Raw genomic sequence first — 24,484 nt, forward strand, 5'->3', positions numbered from 1 at the left:
TTGCGTACTTGTCCCCCTAGTACTTTTGAGGCAGCTCAGCGTACATTCAACGGGGCTCTTTGATCTTCCTTGGAGCGTATTGTTACTGCTTCGGGTCCTGGATTTGGCGATTGGCAATGGCGGCTTGCTACCTTACCATTTGTGTTTGGAGGGCTTGGGGTATATTCCGTAGGTGATTTTCGTCATTATGCTTTTCTTGCTTCTCGGTTACAGTCTGCTGGGTTGCAAAACAACTTCTACGACATGCTGGCATTGTTGGTCTTGGACGAGCCTTTGAAAATGCGTTGATTTTGTTTAATGGAATAGTGGAGTCTAACATTATGAGTAATCCTAGTGAGGTCGCTGCCCCTAAACTCATGAAGAAATTGGCAGATATATATTTCACAAAGGTTACCGCTTCTGCAGAATCCGCCTATTCTTTGTCTCCTCGGCAATCAGCATTGTGGAAATCGCAGCAGGGAGATCACACCTCTTCTTGGCTTCGGGCAGCTCCTATTTCTGGGTTGGGTCAGACGATAAACGCAAAGACCTACCGATGTGTGTTGTGCTACAGGATGGGTGTTCCATTGTTCTCTATCTCGACGTCGTGCTCTACTTGTTCTCGGGTTTTTATTGGGGATATTTTCGGTGATCATGCGGTGTCGTGTGTTGATATTGTGGGTATTAAACATCGGCATAATGTTGTCCGGGATACCCTTGTTGATATCTGCTACAGATCTGGGATTTCAGTAAGAAAGGAGGTTGACATAGGGTTGTCTGGAGGGAATGATGGGCCCCTCAGACCTGCTTATGTGTTACTTTATTCTTGGGATCGTGGTCGCAATGTTTGTGTGGATTTAACAGGGTCTTCTCCTTTGACACAGACAGGGCTATCTGATTTTGTTCCTGAACAAGTTGTGGCTGATGCGGCTCATCGGAAGCGGGTGAAGTATGAAGCTAGTTGTCAGCTGATTGGGTATGGTTTCATTCCCTTCTCCTTTTCTTCGCCTGGGGAATTAGAGAAGGAGGTTGTTGTGTTGCTGAAACGGGTTCAGGGGTTCTCGACGACGCAAGACATTGGGGCTCGTGCTGCAGCTCATATCTTCACTAGGGTTGACTTTGCTATAGCTAGAGGAGTGGGGGCCCAGATTGTATCTCGGCTTCCCACTAATTTATTGTAGGTTGTATGACTTTGTCTGTTTTTGAGATAATAATAATAATAATAATAATAATAATAATAATAATCTTTTTAGTGATTACTTTATTTAGGTAAAATAACCTTCTTGCTTTAATTCTTACACGTACGTTATGTGAATTTCTTTCTATTAGTCGCACCAATTTATTGTCAATTATTGAGAAACAAATTCTTTTCTTCATTTAAACAAAAAATTCCTTTGTTTATGCAGATTGAATGCGTAATTTTGTTATGAATTAGGTCTAATTAATTGACAATTATAATGTTGAGGTGTCATATTCGATTTATTATATGTTTTTTTTTTTTTGAAGGTATATGTTTATATATACGGAGTTTGTATATCCGTCATAGATTGTATGCGTAATTTTGTTTTCAAGTCACTTTGATTTTTAATTTGTCGGATTGCAGTTAGAGTACGTCAATTTTATTTTTACAGCAAACGAACACTTTTTATATCAGCCACATATAAAGATAAAGGTGTTCACAATTATAATATTGGACCAAATATCCTATATAAGAAACCTCTAGTGTTGTTAGATTGGTCACTCACCAATCAATTAAGCTCTCCATTACAATTCTCTAAACCTCTTTTCCATAACCAAAAGCAGAAATATGAAGCAATCAATGAGGCATTTTGCTGTCATTTGTCTAGTGCTTTTTCTTGTTTTGGCTACAGGTACCAAGCTAGAATTCTTCTGCCCTTTTTCAAATTTATATGAAGTCATTATTTTAAATTGTATATATGAAGTATCAAATTAAAATTTAATGCATGCCTCCACTAAAATAAGCGAAGAAAAAATTAAACCGGCTCCCTAATTATAATCTTTTATTCAAATCTTACTTAACTTGATTGGTCATGTAATAGAAAGATAATTATTGCTAGTATATAACACACCTTTTATATTATTGTAAAGAGATACACGATAAAGTAAACCACGTCTTTTCAATTAATTATAGTCATTTATACTTTATTCATCATAATTCAATTAACATTGCTTTTTTTTTTGGTTAAAAGAATGTATTGTCGATAAAATCTTGAAATTGTAATAGTCCCAAAAAAGGATCAAACCTTGTTTATGTTATATTGATTTATTTTTAGGTAATTACTTACGATCGAGTATCTCATTTTTGTCCCGTGAATAAATTAAAGATATTGGAACAAGAGTAGCCGAAGCAAGAACATGTGGATCTCCAAGTCATAGGTTCAAGGGACTTTGTACTAGCAGCAGAAATTGTGAGTCTACTTGCAACACTGAAGGATTTCCTGGAGGAGAATGTAAAGGCTTTCGTAGAAGATGCATTTGTAACGGGCCATGCGCTTAATTAAGCTATAATTATGTGCTCATTATGTTAAATGTGTGCTTCTTAAAATGCTAATTCCATCCTTAACATGTTATAGTTGAGGTGGATATGGAAGGTTGTTGAATAATAAAGTTATTATTGCATGAATATGTTGTTACATGCAACATTGTGTATGTGTATTTTGTTGTACCACTTGTATGTAAGTAACTATTGTAGTAGTCACCAATCACTATCTATCAGTTGTATGTTAGCAATGAGTTATTAACTTATTATGTACAACTGTACTAGTTATTTTTAAGATGTTCTATTCATGCTAAGGGTTTCATTGTGGTAATTTGATATAATGTAAAAATTTTATCCAATTGATCAAATTCAAACTCAACCACAAGAATAACTTAAATCAATAAAATCAATGTATAATAATATAGTAAATGAAGATACACTTTAGTAGTTCACCCTCTCTTCGATCTCTTAGAAAAGGGAACTCGATCTAAGACATATGGAGGAGGAAAGATAATTCCATCTCGACCTGTCCCTGAAAGTCTAACTGGCTAATACAAGAGGGGGGGTGAATTGTATTTGAGGTGAAATCTAAAAACTTTTTGCGGAATTTAACTAAATGAAATAGTGACGAGAGAAGATATAGGCTTTTCTAAATTTCCACTAAGTAATCAAACTCTTTACAAGTGAAGATTCAAACCCGTTAACAAGTTCCACACATTAGGAACTTGTTCCCAACTCTCACAGAAGACTTCAGCAACGAAGCTTCCTTGACCTCACTTTACAAACTCACAATCCCAACCCCTAAGTACTTGAATACAATCTGTGATTACAAATACCTATTGCACTCAAGAATATATGAAGGAAAATAACTCTCTTTATGTTATTAGATGGCTACTGGAATTTTTATGCTCAAGAGTTATGTTTTTCTGAGATAGTTTGCATGAGTATTTATAGAGAAGGCTTAGTCATTAACCTCCACCATAATCACGTCCACATGTCAACAACCCACTAACAACTTGTGGAGTTATCTTGACAGATTGTGATCATGAAGAGGTTTCCTAGCCTTATCTAATTAAACCACTATCCTAACAACTTGATAACCATTAGCCGTATAAAAGATTTTCTCACAGAAAAACCACTTGCTAACTTTATCAAATATTTATTTAAAAGATTATCAAAAGTTTGTTTAAAAAGATTTTATTTGAAAAGATAAATTTATTATTTATTAAAACAACTAGATAATTATCTTCGATAATTATCTTTATTAAAACTTTTACAAATTATCTTTTCTTTAAGAAATTATCTTTTAAAACTAACTTTTATTCCAGTAGTCTTTAACATAAGTCATTGAGTTCCTTTCCGACTTTATATTATTGAGTGCTCACAATTAAAACTAGAACGTGAGATTTGCACGAGGCTTTTTAAAGAATGCTACTCCGCATCCAAGTTCCTACTCCGGAACGAACTTTGCTTGAATCCTTTATTCACCAAAGACTCAAAACATTCATTAGTCGAGTTTGTCAATTTGTCCATCAAAACCAAAAGGCTCAACAAATTCCCCCTTTTTGATGATGACAAACATTGACAAACTTAGGTAAATAAAATCATCCAGGCATGCAACAAAAATTTAGAGTAAGGCATGAAAACAAAAAAAAACAATTAAAGAACTTAGAAAAATATTAAAAAGTGTTTTTTTTTTTTTTTTTTTTTTTTTTTTTTTTTTTTTTTTTAAAAACTGAGCAAAAGAAAAATTAACAAAGACTTTAAAAACTGAACTTGGCAAAAGTTTGTACCTTCGATGTGTGAGTTCCTTGGTAAACACTTTAGCCGCCATGAAGTTTGTCTTTTCCCCCTTTTGGCATTATCAAAAGATTGAAAAAAAACATTTTGCTATACTCCCACTAGACTACGTAGGGAATAGTGAGCTCAAATAATGCAAGGCAAAAATAAGTTAGGTACCAAATTATCAGCAAACACACACAATCATATGAAAAATACGAGCCAAGTTCCGATTTAGGAAATAGAAGAGGAACATAGAGAATGTAGCAAAGGATAAAGGCGTACAAACCAAAGTTCAGAGAGATTAAACAAAACCAAAATAAAATTGTTCAACATATGAAATTAGAATAAGTGCAATCAAGGATTTAAGAGGCTGCATTGGTAGGATCAAGGGTTGGATTTGTGGGATCAATAGAGTCTTCCTCGACTTCCTCAAAGGCTACTTTGTTGATAGTTTCCAAGATCTCCTTGTTGCCTTCACTAAACTTGCCTTCAGCCTGTGCAAGCTTTGCCTCTACGCCTGCAAATCCGGTTGCTTGAGAATCTGCCAGAGCCTGCACCTGGCCTTTAAGAGAAAGCAGTTCCGAGGCCATTTCCTCCAGTTTCTTGCTCACCAGAGTAGTCAACTTCTCCATATCTGCTTGAACCTGTTGAAAATCATAAACAGACACACGAGTTCCAGAGAAAGCAGCAAAGCCAGTAGGCTGAAATGGAGGAGGAGAAGGTGAATGAGAAGGCTGCCTAGTAGGTGAGACAGGAATAGAAGAGGGTTCAGTGGAAGAGGGAACTTGGGTAGGTTTGAAGGTGGAATCAGATTTGTCTGAGGAGCTGATGGTTTCTACAGTCACAGGGTGTGTAGTAGAAAGGGCAGGCTTGACCACATTCCTCTTACTCCTTCTAAGGCCCCCTGTAAACACAGGAATGACAGGTGGTCCAGCTGTGCTCTCAGAGTCTGTGGTATGTTCCCTCTCACTTTGATCAGTTCCCTGCCCCTCATGTAAGTCAGATTGTCGAGCTTCCCCCTCAGAAACTTCCATATGTTCCCCCTCAGAATCTTCCTGTTTTTCTCCTTGCACATCTCCCTCAAGTATTTTTTCTTTGTTTTTCTCTCCGTTAGAACTTTTTTCTTCTTCCTTATCTCCCTCAGAATCACTGGAGGTGGTAGCACCCTCACTAGCCTCCTCACTACCCTGGTCACTGCTTGCATCACATTCTTCCTTAGCTTCTTTCCCTTTCCCTTTCTTTTTCTCCCCTCCTTTCCGAGGCACAAAACATACTTTGCCATTTGTAAGCCTAAGACTCAGTCTAAGTAATGATTGTTCAGAGAGGATATTATCGGGTTTGAGATATGTTGGGGATTCACATTCAACATCAATACCAAAAGATTTGAACAACACAGTAAGGAAAGAGCCATATGGAATTGTGGTCTTTTGAGCATAAAAATTCAAGTGTTCAATCATTAGAGCAGGGAAATTAATCTGTATTTTGCATGCAAGACAGAATATGAGGGAGGCATCCAAGAGTGATACGGTACTCCGTTTTTGTAAACGGGGTACTATACCCTTCCAGGTGAAGGTAAACAGTAGCTTATGAAGGGGTGTTAGGGCATGATGGTGAGTAGTTTTCACTTTCGGATTTCCTCCAATAAATTGAAGGATTTTGCATTCATCATTATGGCCAATGTTTACAGATTGTTTGTGCTTTAAATAAGAACAATAGCCTTTAACAGGAACTTGAAATAGATTTCCAAGATAATTGGCATCAAACGAAATTGGAATATCATTAACTACGGCCGAGCACACACCATTATCACATTGAAAGGTATTTTTGAACTCATAAATAAATTTAGGATAAACAGGGTAATGAGAACAATTCTGGAACAAGTGAGTCCATTTTTGATAATCAATTAAAGAAGTAAATTCAGTGAACTTACTCGCCACACACCAATCATAGTTGATGTGATATCCGAGAGTGTAATTCCATGATGGGAATTTGGTGGTTGCGCGCCGTTTCCTGTCGCCGCCCTTCACAGCCTTAGCCTTCCTCTTTGGCTGAGCAGATGGATGCACCACCGCAATTGGCACCGGTTGTGGAGACCCCGTGTTTGAGGAGGGTTTGAATGGTGGTGATCGGGTTTTTGGGGTGGTGTTTCGGTTGGTTTTCATGGTGTTGAAGGTAAAATGAAGGGAAGGAGAAGATGAATAGTGTGAATAGGAAGGAGAGAGAGTGAGGCCGGTTATGGGAGTGTATGGGGAATTTAATTGATTTGATAGGTGAAGGTGGAGTGAAAAGAAGAAAAAGAGTTTAATGGGGAGGAGTGAGAAAGAAAAGTGACGGTTTAAACTGTGAGGTAGTGGGGTAGTTTTAGAGGTAGTAGGATTTAATTTGGTGAAATAATTGCACTCATCTAATTCAATGTTGATAAAATAAAATCGTAAGTTAAGAAGTTGATATACATGCTTCTTATCTTACGTAGCAAATAAGATCTTTTTGTATTTTTGAATTCTATGAGGAATAGAAAAATTCATCATGAAAAAATAAGGAAGGAAAAAGATAAGAATAAAAAATAAGATAGAAATAAAAGATAAGAAAGAAAATAACAAGAAGAAAAATAAAAAAAAACGAAAAAGATAAATGAGAGCAGATTGATTGTAAATTATGATGATAATTTACGTGATCATGATACAGAGAGTAAAGAATGATGAAAAAGGAACTTGAAACAACATGGCTCAATACTTTTAACATATTAAAAGTATGTATAAGTGACTTTTCAATACTTCACAAATCTTTCCCCTGGGTAATTTCAGCTGTGTTATTCACACAAGATTGAGCGTAGCATTGTTAGTTACATCCGATTTTACCTTAGGGGTTCCAAACAAAAATCACTTGAGCCGTAGCATCCCCAATTCCACACGCATCTTTTCAAACTTGTCTCTGCTTAAAGGCTTAGTTAAAATGTCAGCAATTTGAAATTCAGTAGAAATAAAATCTAGCTTAATTAAGCCCTTTTCAACATTATCTTTCAAAAAGTGATGCCTTATATGTATATGCTTAACTTTAGAGTGTTGTACTGGATCTTTAGAAATGCAAATGGCACTTGTGTTATCACAATGAATAGGAACGCACTCTAAAATAATGCCATAGTCACGCAACTGTTGTTTTATCCATAGCAATTGAGAGCAACATGCAGCAGCAGCCACATATTCTGCTTCGGCAGTGGATAGAGCAACAGTGTTTTGTTTCTTGGAACTCCAAGAAACCATGCAAGAGCCTAAGAATTGGACTATACCTGATGTGCTTTTACGATTGACCAAATCTCCTGCATAGTCAGCATCAGCATATCCTTTTAGGTCAAACGAGTCACTTTTTGGATAAAACAGACACAAGTCTTCCGTCCCTTTCAAGTATCGTAGAATTCTTTTGACGGCTGTTAGATGCGATTCCTTTGGATCCGATTGAAATCTAGCACAAAGACCTACACTAAACGAAATGTCAGGTCTGCTGGCAGTTAAATATAACAAGGAACCAATCATACCTCTGTATTTTGTTTGATCCACACGAGTTCCCTTGGGGTCTTGGTCCAACCTTGTGGTTGTTCCCATGGGAGTGTGGTTTATCTTTGTGCTTTCCATACCGTAATTTTTTAATAACTCCTTCACATATTTCTGCTGATGGATCATTATTCCTTCGTTAGTTTGCTTAATTTGGAGCCCAAGGAAGAAGTTGAGTTCCCCCATCATGCTCATCTCAAACTCACTGCTCATTAAATCAGCAAAGTACTTGCACAAGGATTCATTAGTTGCACCAAAAATAATATCATCAACATAAATTTGTACAATTAATAAATGAGTTCCTTTTGATTTTAAGAACAAAGTTTTGTCAACTTTTCCTCTTTTAAAATCATTTTGTAAAAGGAATTTTGAAAGTCTTTCATACCATGCTCTTGGAGCTTGTTTTAATCCATACAGTGCTTTATCAAGTTTAAAAATATGGTTAGGAAAGTTTGGATCCTCAAATCCAGGTGGTTGTTCAACATAGACGTCTTCCTTTAAAAAACCATTTAAAAAAGCACATTTGACGTCCATTTGATAAAGTTTAAAACCCATAAATGCAGCAAATGCAATTAAAATACGAATTGCTTCTAATCTAGCTACAGGAGCAAAAGTCTCCTCAAAATCGATACCTTCCTGCTGATTGTAGCCTTTAACAACTAATCTTGCCTTGTTCCTTACAATTGTGCCATGTTCATCTAGCTTATTCCTGTATACCCATTTGAGACCAATAACCTTTTGATTTGTTGGTTTGGGTTCAAGGTGCCACACTTTGTTTCTTTCGAATTCATTTAATTCCTCTTGCATGGCAACAATCCAATCAGCATCTTCCAAGGCTTCTTTGTGATTTCGAGGTTCCAGTGTTGATAAGAAGGCGTTGAATGCACAGAAGTTTCTCAGTTGGGATCTCGTCTGAGTTCCCTTGCTTAGGTCACTTATAATTTTATCCAGGGGGTGTGACCTTTGATGTTTCCATGGCTTTGGTTGGAATGATTGAGCTGGTATAAAAGTGTTATTTTGAGTTGCTCTTTCTTCCATTTCTTCATGGTGTTCTGCTTCTGCATTTGCTTCGCCTTCTGTATTTTCTGTTTCTTCTGTATTTTGATCAGAGGCTTCAGTATTATTTGGAACTTCAGTAGGTTCCTTATTAGTATTTTCAGTAATTCGAACATGCTGCTTTCTGGGAATTAATTCTTCATCTTGGTCTGTTGAACGAGTGAGACCAATTTCAAAATCTCCATCTTCATATTCCTGTATACAACCATAATTATTAGTTTCATCAAAAATCACATGTATACTTTCTTCTACACACATAGTCCTCTTATTGTAAACTCTATAAGCTTTACTATTAGATGCATATCCTAAAAAGACTGCTTCATCACTCCTTTCATCAAATTTTCCAAGATTTCTTTTATCATTATTGTGAACAAAACATTTGCATCCAAAAGCTCTTAAATGAGCAATATTAGGTTTTCTCCCTTTTAACAGTTCATAAGGTGTCTTGTCCAACATTGGTCTGAGCATGGCTCGGTTGACGATATAGCATGCTGTGTTGACGGCTTCTGCCCAAAAATTTCTTGGAAGCCCACTTGCTATTAGCATTGTTCTTGCCATGTCTTCCAATGTTCGGTTCTTCCTCTCAACCACACCATTTTGTTGTGGTGTTCTTGGCGCTGAGAAATTGTGACTTATTCCCTGTTCTCTGCAAAATTCATCAAACTTGGAATTTTCGAATTCCGTACCATGGTCAGTTCTCATATGAATAAGTTGATTACCTATTGATTTTTGTGTCTTTTTCAAGAAAGTCATAAACATATCAAAAGTTTCATCTTTACTATGTAAGAATATGACCCATGTAAATCTAGAATAATCATCCACAAGAACTAAGACATATCTTTTTCCACTTCTACTTTGAATTCTAACGGGGCCACACAAATCCATATGAATGAGTTCCAATGGTTTTGTGGTGCTTACCATTTTCTTTGATTTAAATGATGATCGAACATGCTTTCCTTTGATGCAGGCTTCACAAATTTTGTCATTTAGGAATTTGATAGAAGGTAATCCGATTACCAAGTCCTTTGACCTTAATTTGTCAAGCAATGAAAGACTAGCATGTCCAAAACGTTTATGCCATAGAAGTGGATCATCCTCAATAACACTTAAACAAGATAGATTGTATTTTGGAACTTTGTTAAGGTCCACGGTATATGTGTTCCCTTTACGAGTTCCTTCCAAAACGATTTTACCAGTGTTATTGTTGATGATTTTGCATTTTTCAGAAGAAAAGCTTACAAAGTTTCCTTTATCACAAAACTGAGAAATACTGAGTAGATTATGCTTCAAACCCTCGACTAAAAATACATTGTCAATTGCATGGGAACTTGACCTTCCTACTTTGCCAACAGCAACAATGTTGCCTTTCTTATTGTCTCCAAAGGTCACTGTTCCCCCTGTATAGGCCGTCAGTGAGAGAAATCTGGATTCATCTCCTGTCATGTGCTTAGAACAACCGCTATCGAGGTACCACTGGTTGTTCCCCCTCACTTCGACCTGCAAAAGAAATTAAGAGTTAGTAGTAGGAACCCTTTCATTCATGGGTTCCTGTGTTGACACATTTAAATCAGATTTCTTCTGCCAAACATAATTCACATTCTTATTGTACAGATTTGCTTTCTTAGTACATTCTTCACTGCGATGTTCCTTTTTACCACAGAAAGAACAAACGGTCTCACTAGGTAAGTTCACATATTTCTTTTTCTTTCCAGTGGACTTCTTCTTATGAACATAGCCTAGACCTTCTGTTCTTTTTGTCTGAGCTTCCTTTACCCACTTGGGAACACCCGTGCTTGCTGTATTTTTACTTTTTCTTGCAATTTCTAGGTCCTTTTCTAGTTTCTCATTTTTATCATTGGTTTCCTTTATCTCTTTCTTAACATGCTCTAGTTCATTATTAAACATGATTAAAGGAACTTCAGTAGACCTGCAAGAATCAATGTTAGTACACAACATTTTATATTGAGTCAATTCAATATTCAGCATGATATTCTCACTCTTGACTCTTTCAAGGGATTCTTTTAGCATAATATTTTTATCTAACAATTCAAAGAATCTGCCTTGAACATCATTTCTTAAGCTATTCAGATACTTAACATGATCTCTACAAATTCCAGTTGCCTTTTCGGCTTGCCTTAGTTTTGCACATAATTCTTTATATTCATCTAAGGTTTCTAACAATAAAGAGATTAATTTATCCTTTGAGAGAGATTTCAAATAATTAGGTTGAATGACTACCTCATCATCATGCTTTGCCATTAGACAGAGATTGGCTACTTCATCGTCTGTGTGTTCCTGTTCCTCTTCTTCGGAACTTGATTCTCCCCACGTGGAAATCATTGCTTTCCTGAAATTTGTTTTAGAAAAGTTAGGCTTGGAATTTCTGCTTTGATCAGCTTCTTTTCCCTTGCCTTTCTCAGATTCCCATAATGGACACTCTTTGATGAAGTGGTTGGTGCTTCCACATTTGTGACAAGAAGACTTGGCTTTGGGTTCCTGATTTCTTTTACTGTATCCTTTCTTCTTGTCTAAAAACTTGTTGTTACGGTAGAATTTTTTCAGCCTTCTCACCAACATTGCAGCTTCTTCTTCATCGATGTCAGACTTCTCTTCGGATTCTTCATTAGCTCTTAATGCTAGCCCTTGACTTTTGACAGTCTCCTGAGTCCGATTGTTCGACTGGATCTCGTGAGTAATGAGGGAACCCGCAAGATGTTCCAGATTGAACTTGGTGAAGTCTTTTGATTCCTGCACCGCTGCAACCTTTGCTCTCCATCTGTCATTGTCTGGAAGACTTCTTAAGACTTTTCTGACCTGCTCATCTATAGGAATTATCTTGCCAAGACACGTTAGTTCGTTAGTAATACCTTTAAATCGAGTAAACATGTCTTTAATGGATTCTTTGTTTCCCATTTCAAAGCGCTCATACTGAGACAAAAGAATGTCTATTTTGGAACGTTTAACATCTGACGTTCCTTCATGTGTAACTTCCAGAAGATCCCAAATTTCCTTTGCGGACTTGCACCCTTTGACACGAGTATGTTCATCGGGTCCAAGTCCCCAAATTAAAAACTTTTTGGCAGTAGCATTCATTTCAAGTTTTTCAAAATCAGTTTTTTCATACTCATCCATAGGTTTAGGGATTACCTCATTATTAGCATTCGTTTTCGTAATTTCGTAATCTCCTACTTGTATAATTCGCCATACCTGATAATTCTCTGCTTGGATAAAGATTTCCATCTTATCCTTCCAATAAGGATAAAATTTGCCGTTGAAGTATGGAGGCCTTTGAATGGATGTACTCCCGAATTCCTTTTCCTCTGTGTAAGCCATTTTCCAGGAACTTACTCAACAGGGTTGCCTGCGTGTTCTGAGTTCCTGCTCTGATACCAACTGAAAGTCTAACTGGCTAATACAAGAGGGGGGGTGAATTGTATTTGAGGTGAAATCTAAAAACTTTTTGCGGAATTTAACTAAATGAAATAGTGACGAGAGAAGATATAGGCTTTTCTAAATTTCCACTAAGTAATCAAACTCTTTACAAGTGAAGATTCAAACCCGTTAACAAGTTCCACACATTAGGAACTTGTTCCCAACTCTCACAGAAGACTTCAGCAACGAAGCTTCCTTGACCTCACTTTACAAACTCACAATCCCAACCCCTAAGTACTTGAATACAATCTGTGATTACAAATACCTATTGCACTCAAGAATATATGAAGGAAAATAACTCTCTTTATGTTATTAGATGGCTACTGGAATTTTTATGCTCAAGAGTTATGTTTTTCTGAGATAGTTTGCATGAGTATTTATAGAGAAGGCTTAGTCATTAACCTCCACCATAATCACGTCCACATGTCAACAACCCACTAACAACTTGTGGAGTTATCTTGACAGATTGTGATCATGAAGAGGTTTCCTAGCCTTATCTAATTAAACCACTATCCTAACAACTTGATAACCATTAGCCGTATAAAAGATTTTCTCACAGAAAAACCACTTGCTAACTTTATCAAATATTTATTTAAAAGATTATCAAAAGTTTGTTTAAAAAGATTTTATTTGAAAAGATAAATTTATTATTTATTAAAACAACTAGATAATTATCTTCGATAATTATCTTTATTAAAACTTTTACAAATTATCTTTTCTTTAAGAAATTATCTTTTAAAACTAACTTTTATTCCAGTAGTCTTTAACATAAGTCATTGAGTTCCTTTCCGACTTTATATTATTGAGTGCTCACAATTAAAACTAGAACGTGAGATTTGCACGAGGCTTTTTAAAGAATGCTACTCCGCATCCAAGTTCCTACTCCGGAACGAACTTTGCTTGAATCCTTTATTCACCAAAGACTCAAAACATTCATTAGTCGAGTTTGTCAATTTGTCCATCAAAACCAAAAGGCTCAACAGTCCCCAATTTAGGTTGACTCATGGTAGAAACCATAGAAGAGAATAGCAACTAGTACCATTTAATGAAGGGCCCGAAATGGCCCGATTAATTAACTTGAATGAGCCAATAACATCCGCAAATTTTACACCACGTCTATACTTTTGAACATTTAGTAAATAAATCTGAACAATTGCCAATTTTTGAATATTTAGTGAAAAAAAATCTTAACATTGCAAATTTTGAACATTTAGTAAAAAAAATTGAACATTCGCAATGCACCACGCCTATACTTTTAGACATTTAGTAAAAAAAAAAAATCTGAACAATTGCAAATTTTGAACATTTAGTAAAAAAATCTGAACAATCGCAATTTTTGAACATGTAGTATATTAAATACAACACTATATAATAAACATCAATTTTTTGAAAAAAGTTTGTCTGACTCCTAATAATTCAATAGTTTTGTAATATAAACTGATTTACTGTATATAAAATGAAAATTTCTTTATAAAATATGAACATATAAAATTAGATGTTTATGTTTATTTTTTGTGACGTGTTCATATTTTTTACTAAATGTTCATTTTTTGTAAAGTGTTCAAATTTTTTTACTAATGTTCAAAAGTTTAGACGTTTTTAGGTGAATCATGGTGCACATAATAACTATTGAATAACACCATTACTATTGAGCACCACCAGCTATATTAAAATGTAACATGAGGTCAAGATGTAAACCTCTAAATTAATCAACTGAACCTAATTGATCAAACGAGCCAATAAAGCCCTTTCTATTGGATATTTTTGAGGAGAAAAGAGTGAAAGTAGGTCTCAAATTGTCTATACTATAGGAGGGCAAAAAGGTAAAAAAATCAGGAAAATAAGTAGTAAAAGTGGTTGGGAAATCCTAAAACGAAATTTTTAAAAAATGACCATAACCTAGAAGAACTTTGAGTGCAAAATGAACAATTTTGGTACCAATATGTCAGTCGCTTAATAGCTTTCTAGTAGTGAATTCAGAACGTATGTTTTGGTTGATCTCAATGATTGAGCTCCAAATTAAATGAGCAAAAAATTAAGGGAGTTCGTACCATCACCATGGACATAATAATATGAATGTGTTACACATTTACACTCACTTACTCCTTGTTTATAACATGCTTTTAGACCATGTTGAATCAAATAAAGGACATATATATTCATTTTCACACCTAAATCATACCTATATCTACTTCAATTGGCTCAAGTATGATGTACCCTCTTGATTGACTCTTATCATCCTTACTCTTTCAATCTCTCTTTTTCTTTTCCACCTACATATAATCACCGTAGCCAACAACATTCTATTATATGTTCGATCATTTCAAAAGATACATTAATAATTTTAAATTTATATTACATAATTATATTCCCATAAAATTTATTGTAAGATAAGAAAACTACTTTGTATATTATAAGGCGGGGGAAATATTATTTTATAATAACGTTTTAACATTTTAACACATCAACCAAAAATTTAAAAGTTATTCGTATATACTTGTAATAAATATTTGAACAATACATACTTTTACGAGTGTACTATATTATTTTTCAAAAATATAAATCTCATTCATCGATATAATGATATAATTAGTTATAATTATAATTAGATCTAAACTCAAGGATTTCTCAAAAAGAAAAAAAAATAAAAATAAATAAATAAATAAACTCAAGGACCAAAGCAAAAATCAGTTGATTCAGAGCGACATTATCTCTCGTGGTCCAAATTGAGGTTGATATTGGTTTGTTACTTTGTTGATCTGAAATTCAACAAAATCATAGGTAATGGGGCCTGTTAGATATTGAATTGATCGTAATAATGCACGAATAGTAATGACTCGTGAAGCTCCAGGCATTAAGACAAATTTGTACCGTAGATGTGCACCAGCTGATCTGTCTAGTTTTATCAACTCAACTTTGTAGGATATAAAGTCCCTTTTTTTATATAGTGCATAAATTAATTACAATGCTAATTACTCATATAAGTTTTTTTTAATTAGTCCACCATGGCTTGCTTCCCTATTTTTTCTTTAATTTTTTGGATGTGCATGATAAATTCTTCATGCATTTTAATTGTAAATTGAGTTATTAAATCTTTCAAAAGAAGTCTATACATTTACATTTTTGAAAATCGGGATTGTTTTACATAATTTAACCATAAATTTCCAATAAATTACAAAGCATAAGATGTAACGTATTATGTCAGATCATGTTAGATTCATTCCAAAGAATATGTACACTGAAAATATTAATTTTGTTCCTTATAATTTTATCCATACGGTAATTAATCTAATACATTCATGTTCAATTTTATGTGCTACTCCATATATACTGTTAAAAATGGACAATGTTGTTAAAATTTGGCCTTATAAAACATCACATGTGAGTATCGATCTCACATTGCCCACGGTATAAAAGTTTCATTAGACAAGTTCACATGCATAGAATCATAGATAGAGTTAGAAGTTACTCCGTATATAATTATTTATATTTCTTTTTTTGACGAAAACTCCGTACATAAAATTGATTAGAGAAGATTTATGTACATTTTATAAATTTGAAAATGACTTATAAAGAATCACACTAGATTTTGAAATAGATCCATTATCTAGTTACCTAATTAAAGTTCCTTAAAAAGCATGAAAAAAAAAGAAAAAGAAAAAAAAAAAAGAGGTTATCTAATTGACAGCTAAGGAAGTAAGGAGTAGGTGGGCATTGTTTTCCCTATAAAAATGAGATCTAGGGCAGCCTTGAGTTATATCACCAAAACAAACTCTCTATACTTTTGTAAACACCTTAATTTTCTTCTTTTTGCTCAACTTTGAAGCAGCTTGTAGCCAACAATGAGGCCTTTTACTGCTGTTTTTCTTGTCCTCCTGCTTGTCTTGGCCGCAGGTACAACCATTTTAATTAACTTGGTATATATACGTAGTACATTTTACGAAAAATTACACTATGTAATACATAGTTTAAATGTTCAATGTATTTTGAGACAATAAGGAGTAATTGGAATGTTACTTAGTATGTTGTTTGGTTCATAACCACACATAATGCAAAACACTACTAGCAAACGAGAGTAACAACTAACGAGATATATAATCCTAGTTAATCCCTATGACCTTCACGGGCGGGCACAATATAAAATGTTCAATAACTTATTTGTGTTGATATAATGTGTTAATAACTTGGCACTAAGTTTATGATTCTCATATCTATAGTACATGCTCACAAATCAAAAGTGTAGCTTCATTATTTTACATACATAGTAAGTGAATTTAAAAATTGTTCATAACTAATTAATTTAAAGATTAAACTTGGCCAGTTGGCCAAGGTAAGAGGAAACGTGTTTAATTAGCTTCCTCATGTATCTAACCTTTAAAAATAAAAATGAAAAAGAAAAAAAAAAAAAAAAAAAAGCTAACTAAAAATTGTGTGTTTGTTTAGAGATGGGACCAAGAGTAGCTGAAGCAAGAACATGTGAAACAGCAAGCCATAAGTTCAAAGGAGCATGCATAAGTAAAAGGAACTGCGAAAATGTCTGTCAAACTGAAGGTTTTTCTGGTGGTGATTGTCAAGGCCTTCGCAGAAGATGCTTTTGCACTAAGCCCTGCGCTTAATTACCCTCTTATTATTCATTATTTTCGTGCTTCTTAATTATGTATCTTCAATGTATGGGGTCGGATTAAAATAAATTTAAGGTTGCGAAAGTTGTTACTCGTATGTTAAATTTTTGTGAAAAATAATGTGTTTGTCGCATGTATCGGGACTACTAGTATGTGCAATAAAATTGTACGTTTGTTGTGACTAAAGTGGTAATATATGTGAATGATACGTGGTTGATGGAGGAGTTAAAATGAACACAACTACACAAGTGAATAAGTTATAGATGGATATTCCGGTTTCTAATTCAATGTCATATCATTTTCTTTGAATTACTATGAGTAATGACAAACATGTTAGGGACACCTAACACTCATTAAATTGAGAAAGATATCCTTAAAATGTGTGAATAATATACCCCGTAAGTAGTTGTTTATGGTGGGCTCATAACAAAAATAATACAAATGGATCAAGTATAAAGACATACGATTATCTTAATGTATCAATGTATATAGCACACAAAAAACTAAGACTTGGTTTAGTGAGAAATTGATACTTGTTCCCACAACCACAAGGTTATGCATGTGATCAAACCCGCTAAATGCACGTTGGGGTGGGGGATTCCCTTACCACCCCCTCCCCCACCCCGACTTCCAAAGGACTTAGACTGCTAAAAGGGCGGAGCCATGGGGGGCTGGTGGTAGAGGCCCGGCTCCCGTGGTCCAACTGGTGATCCATTTATGATCTAGTCTGGCCCTCAAAATAGATATCTATCCAATGTATTAAGTTGCCAATAATAGCTCAATTGGTAGTATGGGCTTTGCATGGGGAGAGATGGGTATCAAGTTCGACTCCTCTACTTTATGCATATTTTATTCTCTTTATATATATATTTTTTATTTTTTATATTTATTGTTTTTATAATTTTTTTGGTTAGCTTTACCGAGTCTTAGCCCTCTTAGATTTTCATTCCTAGCTTCGCCTCTACTCGTTAATTTTGCTTGGAAGAACCTACGTGTGATTCCGGTCTAGTAAAATCCTTCTCCTTATATACAAATAAAATGAAGCATGACCAAAATCAAAATGGTGGATCAATTAAATGAGTTAGGAGCCACGTAAAACAACATAGTCCGCTTGCGCAAATTTTAAGGTGCACCGTAGTGCATCTAGAAATAGGTGCACCACGCCTTTACTTTTGTACATGAAGTAAAAAAATTTGAACAATTGCAAATTTTGAACATTTAGTGAAAAAAATCTGAACATCGCAAATTTTGAACATTTATTACAAAAAATATGAACAATCACAATGCACTGCGCCTATAATTTTTAACATTTATTAAAAAAATCTGAACAATCGCAAATTTTTAACATTTAGTATAAAAATCTAAACAATCGCAAATTTTGAACATGTAGTATGTTAAACACAACACTGTAATAAACATCAATTTCTTAAAATAATATTGTCTAACTTGTAATAATTCAACAGTTTTGTAATATAAACTGAACATTTACTCATATAAAATGAACATTTCTTTATAAATAATGAACATATAAAATTGGATGTTTATGTTCATTTTTTGTGCATGTTCATATTTTTTACTAAATTTTCATTTTTTTGTAAAGTGTTCAAATTTTTTACTAAATGTTAAAAAGTATAGACGTGGTGCAAATATTTTTAAGTGCACCATGGTGCACATAATAATTATTGGTACGCTTGAAGGGTTCATACTTTAAAGGTGGGGTATGGGCAGGATCCAAGTCTGAAATCTTTGGACCATACGGTCCATAACACAAATACGCAATACCGTACCTGGACCTGTCATAGGTTCTAAAACATATCCGATAATTAGATAGGATCCAAAAAGATCTTGCAACCTATTTACTATCCCTATCCACTATGACTTCAAGAGCTTCCACGCTTACAAAACAATCAATTTTGGGCTTTACTTGGTCACAAGAAGTAGGCTCGTACACAAGCCCATTAGTTTGCTCAATTTTTATTCTATGACCTTATTCTCTTCACCTTATTTTGACAATATTAAAAATATATATATAAACATAATAAAAATAATTTTAATAAATAAAAATAAAGTTAGGTTCAATAAAAATAAGATTAGTTTGATAAGAGAAGTTTTAATAAAAAAAATGGAAAGTCTAAAGAACAAATACAATTGAGAATCAATAAAAGAAATCTAATACTCCCTCCATCCCATAATACATGAGACGTTGAAAAAATCATAAAATATGTTGTTAGATAGGTATTAATATAAAGTTTCATCATATAATTTTTAAAATAATTTTCATTAATATTTAATTATATAAAAATAAAGTCAAACTAATGCACTAATTTGACCGTGTCATGTATTCTGGGACAGATGGAGTAGGTAATTTAAGGTCAACAAAAATAATTCAATTTCAGTAAATATAATTTTAAGTTAGTTCAACAAAAATTAAGGTGAAGAAAACAGGAGTATGTGTGGAGTAATTTTGAAGTAGGGATAACAATCTAATTTAGATTTACGCATTACTTTTGTTCCCTCTAGGTTTTTTCCTTGGGAGGGTTTTTTTGGTTCCCTCTAGGGTTTCTCCCCTCGGAGGGTTTTTCCTAGCCTCCATTGTTAGGTTTTTTTTTTTATTTTTTTTTTAAGGTTTCTTTCTCTCTTCTCCATTTTCTCTCCATCTCTACCATCTTTTTTCCTCTTGATTGGTCTCAGTTGTGAATCTTTGTAGGGGTTTCCAGTGGACACCCCAGAAAACCTTTTAATTGCTTTCAATAAATAGATCTCATCCTTGAGATGATGATTTTTCTCTTGAATTTATTTTCTTTTTATGTTTGTATGGCGAGAATTGATGAAAATTTAGGGTTTCATAATCTATCTCTACAAGAATTCGGAGGACCACATGAGTATTTTCACTTAAACGGCTACGCATCAGTGGATTTCAAGCCAAATCAGTACGAACTCACAGATTGTATTGCTTCAGATGAAGTTTTTATTAAGGCAATTGTTGATCAAATCTACGATGTATTTAGTTTTAAGGTGTTATGTACTTGTGTTGGAATTTTTGATTTCTTAGAAATTATATGTAAGTGCCGTTTGACTATATTTTATTAATGAAATCCTTTTTTTTCTTGTCAAAAAAAAAATAAAAAATAAAAATAAAAATATCTAATTTAGATTTGATCCTGATGCTAATTGATACTATTCACTGTAAAAAAAAATGTAGACAATGCTGGGAAAAAAAAAAAAAAAACTAAGTTGGAGGCGGAGGAGAGCCAAAAATGGCTTCTACTCCGACGTATTATAGACTTATGGTTTTATGGAATTTTGATGATAATTATATATTTGGTTAAATTGTATGTATTTAGAGGTAAGTTTATAACATTGCCAAATAATATTTGTACATAGTAATATTAGATTAGTGTTTTTTTCAAACAATAATAATTTAAACTGAAATAATTGGGCCAAAAAATAATTGAGAGTTGAGTCTAATCAAGGTCAGAAGTTAAGTTTATATATTAAAACAAAATTTAATTGTCAAAAATAGTCAAATTAAAACTTTGTCATCTTGAGGATCAGAGTTAGACTATTTATAATTCGATCTGAATCTAACTTGTTGCCATTCCTACTCGGAAGTAATAGACATTTCTACTACGTAGCTTTCTGCAAATTTAACAACCATTCTTTATTTAGAAAGATATTAATTTATTTTTTTTTGCTACTTGTGATAAAGGATTTTGGAGTTTTGGGAGGTAACTTAACTTATCTTGTGAGAGTGACAGTCCGCAGTCCCACTCCTTCACTTGGACAATGCAAAGTCCCTTAAAGCCCTGCTATAAACTTGTTATAATGAACTGGACCACTATGACTTCGATGTCATATGGTCAGATCAACCAAGAGCCTCCCAAAGTCCCAAGTTTTGGGCTTTACTGTGTCACTAAAACCAGGTTTGCCTTCTTAATTAGTTTTATAATCTTGTTACATTTTAATTACAATGAGTGATGGTTAATTGATAATTTATACTTCGAATAATTGTAATATTCATCTCATTTTAGTTCCAACACTAGTAATACACGGTTTTTTACTTATTAATTTATTTATTTATTTATATTTTTTTAATTCAATCACTTGTAATAAACTGGTTGCAGCACGTAAATGGCCGGAAAACGGAGCTCAGGCAAGTACTGGTACCCAATTTGCAACTTCCAAAGTTGGGTACCCGATTTGCAACATTTACCATACTTTAGTACCCAACTTTAATTTTATATTTACTCTGCTTGTGTGCCTTATGCATGTATTTGTGGTGCAGGTTAGTGTCATTGCATGTTGTTTTCTCTATTTATTAGCTTGTTGTGCATATGGGGATAGCTTGCCAACATGAGTCAAACCTTGAGGATTTAGGCGTCGCACGGAACGAGCGCAGGCTACCAATTTTTTCTACTTTAAGCTTCTCAAGAATATATATGTCCAGATCTTGAATATTAATTTAAAATAGATGCTATAATATGTAAAATATAATAGCTAAAAAATATTTCAAATCAAACTTGACAAGCTTTTTGAGTCGTACTTGACTTTAAGGGGCGCTGGATTTGCTTGTTCATTGTAATAAGTAGCTAGGCATCTCTATGATAGACGAAGCATCTTAGTATGTACAAAGCCACCGTATACAAGAGCTCAAATTGAAGTAAATAAAATTTTGACCGTGTCAGAGTATCATGTTATGGTAGTTCAAAAAACTTTTCTTTTATGAAAGTAACTTGAAGCTTTATTTTTATTTCACAACCAAAATATTATCTACTACCTCCGGTCGCTATTATTTGTAACTTTTACTATTTTTAGCCGCCCAGCATTATTTGCAACTTTTCAATTTCTTTCCCTTTTTAACAAACTTTTTTGGTTAAAAAGACATTTATATAGTGGTCCCCCTTTTTATTTTTTCTCTCTCCTCCTAACCACATGTATAAAATCAGATTTTAATATTTATTTTTTCTCTCTCCTCCTAATCACATGAACAAAAAACCCTTTCCTTTTATTATCAAATTATGCTTCGTGAACCGTAAACCCTCCAAAGTTGCAAATAATAGCGACCGGAGGTAGTATTTATCTTATTCTATTTACTTATATATTAAATCAAATCAATTTAAACCTCATAGTTTAAGTCAATGAAGCCCTTTAATTTGTAGCCTTTGTTCTTGTTTGTATGCTTGTCTTGGCTTTAGGTACATCATCTATACTCCTAAGTCCTAACTACAATATATTGTACATTGCATGCATTAATCCTATCTTTATTCTACCGTAATATATTAATAGTATATATGTGGAAAGCTAAATGAGGGTATGTTCGTCCATCTTAGTCTTGCATTGTACTATACAACAAGTGTCTTAATAATACAATTAAATTAACAAACTTATAAGTTAGCCTGAATAACAAAGTAAAATCCTAGTTTTGTCTTTCATGTGTTATGGAGTGACTCTAACTTATAAATCGATCTGTTGTATAAACAACAAATCTCCTTCGTTTTGTGTTTATTAACATTTCAAAGCAACTATCCGAATTTTAATTAATTAGCTTAAAAATAATACACTAGCAATCTAGCATATAAAATTAAACTTATGGTGGACTTAATCATTTATTGTTCCTAGCATTTTATTGGCTGCCTGATTCTCTAAATACCGTTGTATGTGCAATTTTTCCCTAATTAGAAACATTATATGCGAGTAATTAGAAGACAAATTATTGCATTAACTTCACCCAATAAATAGAGTACAATACATAAAAAGTTAAAAACTACCAGAGGTGCAAGGTGACCGGTGCATGCACTCCGAAGTCTAAAGGGATTAGAGTTTTTTTTTTATTATTCCTGCTAACATTTAAAATTATGTCTTAGCTTTATCTAGAAGTTCCTCATATATATAGTGTAAATTAAAATGAACATAATTATCTTTGTTCCTTTAAAGGCCAATTACTTCATACTATAAGGGCAAAAATGAGTCAAATCGATCGTGTACTAGCTTAGCATAGTCCTTATGGTGGAGATAAAATATGAACATGCTAAAAAGCGCACATATTGCATGCACAAATTCATATACTACGACGTATAATTATATGTATAATCTATCTTCTTAACTTCTTTGATTACAAATTCTAGCTACAATTTGAAATATATATACTACCTCTGGTCGCTATTATTTGCAACTTTGGAATATTTTGCATCTCATAAATAATGCCCCAAAGTTGCAAATAATAGCGACTGGAGGTAGTAATATTTTGTTATACAGAAAGCAATCATATTTTGTTTAGATTATAAATTTGTACCTAACTTAAGCATATACATGTATAAATAGACTTGAGTTGATTGACGGCATGCTCTATCTATCACTGTACAAAGCCACCTTCCCGAAAGTAAATTGAAAATAGAACGTGTCAAGATATCATGTAATGGCATGTTACGTGTAGCTTGTTGCACACATAGAGAGTACCAATGTTACAATCTGTCAAAGATTTCTACTCATATAAAAGTAACCCAATAGTTTTGTGTTTACTTCATAATTAACCAAATTAATACTCTTTAAGTTATTTTTCTTAATCAAATTAAACCCTCTTTTGGTAGAGTTGGAAAGCTAAGTTTTCAAGGAAAGTCAATAATGAAGCCAATTGCAGCCTTTGTTCTTATTTTCTTGTTTGCCTTGACCTTAGGTATAGCTTCCATTTCTCCCCTTATTAGTTTTGTTATGCAATGTTATAATGCTACACGCATGGTCCATGTTAAATTTATTGCACAATATTACTAGTCGGGCCGAGCTTGCATACATTTTATAAAGATTAGGCTCGTCTTCTCTCAAAACTGTAATCTTCTATTTCTGAGTTGCAATATAAGCTTACCACTATAAATTTAGCACATATTCAAAGTTAAATTGTGGGATTGATCATAATGTGTCACCAAGTATTAATTCTAATTAGCTTAAATCACTTTGGCTGCTCTCTGATTCACTATTTATTGTTGTAATTGTAATTTTTACTGCCTCTTAAGTATTAGGTTTATTTTTTTTCTCCTCTAAATAGTTTTCACGATTATTATCTGTGATAATATTTTGATTTTTTAAAATTTTCCTCTTATTATTTGGTTAATAACAATGTGATTTGTAGAGGGGATGTGTCCAAGAGTGGCAGAAGGATTCTTGTGGAGAAAGAAATGCAATGTTGCAAGTGTCAAGTACAAAGGGCCATGCGCAAATGACTCCGACTGTTAACTCCGTTTGCAAGTCGGAGGGAATGAAATCAGGAGATTGCCATGGCCTACGCAGAAGATGCCTTTGCTGTCCTCATTAGGGTTCCGTCATTGATTATGACGACTAAGTACTCTCTCTGTCCGAAATTAATAGTCATGATCGTTCAAACAAACTACTAATGTAACAAGTAAAACCACAACGAATGACGAAGATAGGGAGTACGACTATCTATCTATCTAGCTCCATGTACTTGCATTTGTAACTTTTATGTTTGTTTCACAATCAAAACAGTATCTTTTCTGTATAATTGTCCTAAATCAATTCAATCTAAATAAAGCTCCAAAATTCAAGTCAATCAA

General features: G+C 33.8%; 3 long non-coding RNA genes across 3 annotated transcripts; all 3 read left to right on the plus strand.

Annotated features, from left to right (window-relative positions):
• Positions 1–1,650: 1,650 nt before the first annotated feature.
• On the plus strand, positions 1,651–2,787 carry LOC110726545. The gene is made up of 2 exons (XR_002512389.1): positions 1,651–1,850; positions 2,325–2,787. It is a non-coding gene; the product is annotated as an uncharacterized LOC110726545 (long non-coding RNA).
• A 13,246-nt stretch (positions 2,788–16,033) lies between these two features.
• Positions 16,034–17,150, plus strand: LOC110726546. Its single transcript, XR_002512390.1, has 2 exons — positions 16,034–16,191; positions 16,741–17,150. It is a non-coding gene; the product is annotated as an uncharacterized LOC110726546 (long non-coding RNA).
• Positions 17,151–23,447: 6,297 nt separating this feature from the next.
• Positions 23,448–24,484, plus strand: LOC110726248. Its single transcript, XR_002512351.1, has 2 exons — positions 23,448–23,592; positions 24,043–24,484. It is a non-coding gene; the product is annotated as an uncharacterized LOC110726248 (long non-coding RNA).

Source organism: Chenopodium quinoa, unplaced genomic scaffold (genome assembly GCF_001683475.1).
Source record: "Chenopodium quinoa cultivar QQ74 unplaced genomic scaffold, ASM168347v1, whole genome shotgun sequence".
Lineage (NCBI taxonomy): Eukaryota > Viridiplantae > Streptophyta > Magnoliopsida > Caryophyllales > Amaranthaceae > Chenopodium > Chenopodium quinoa.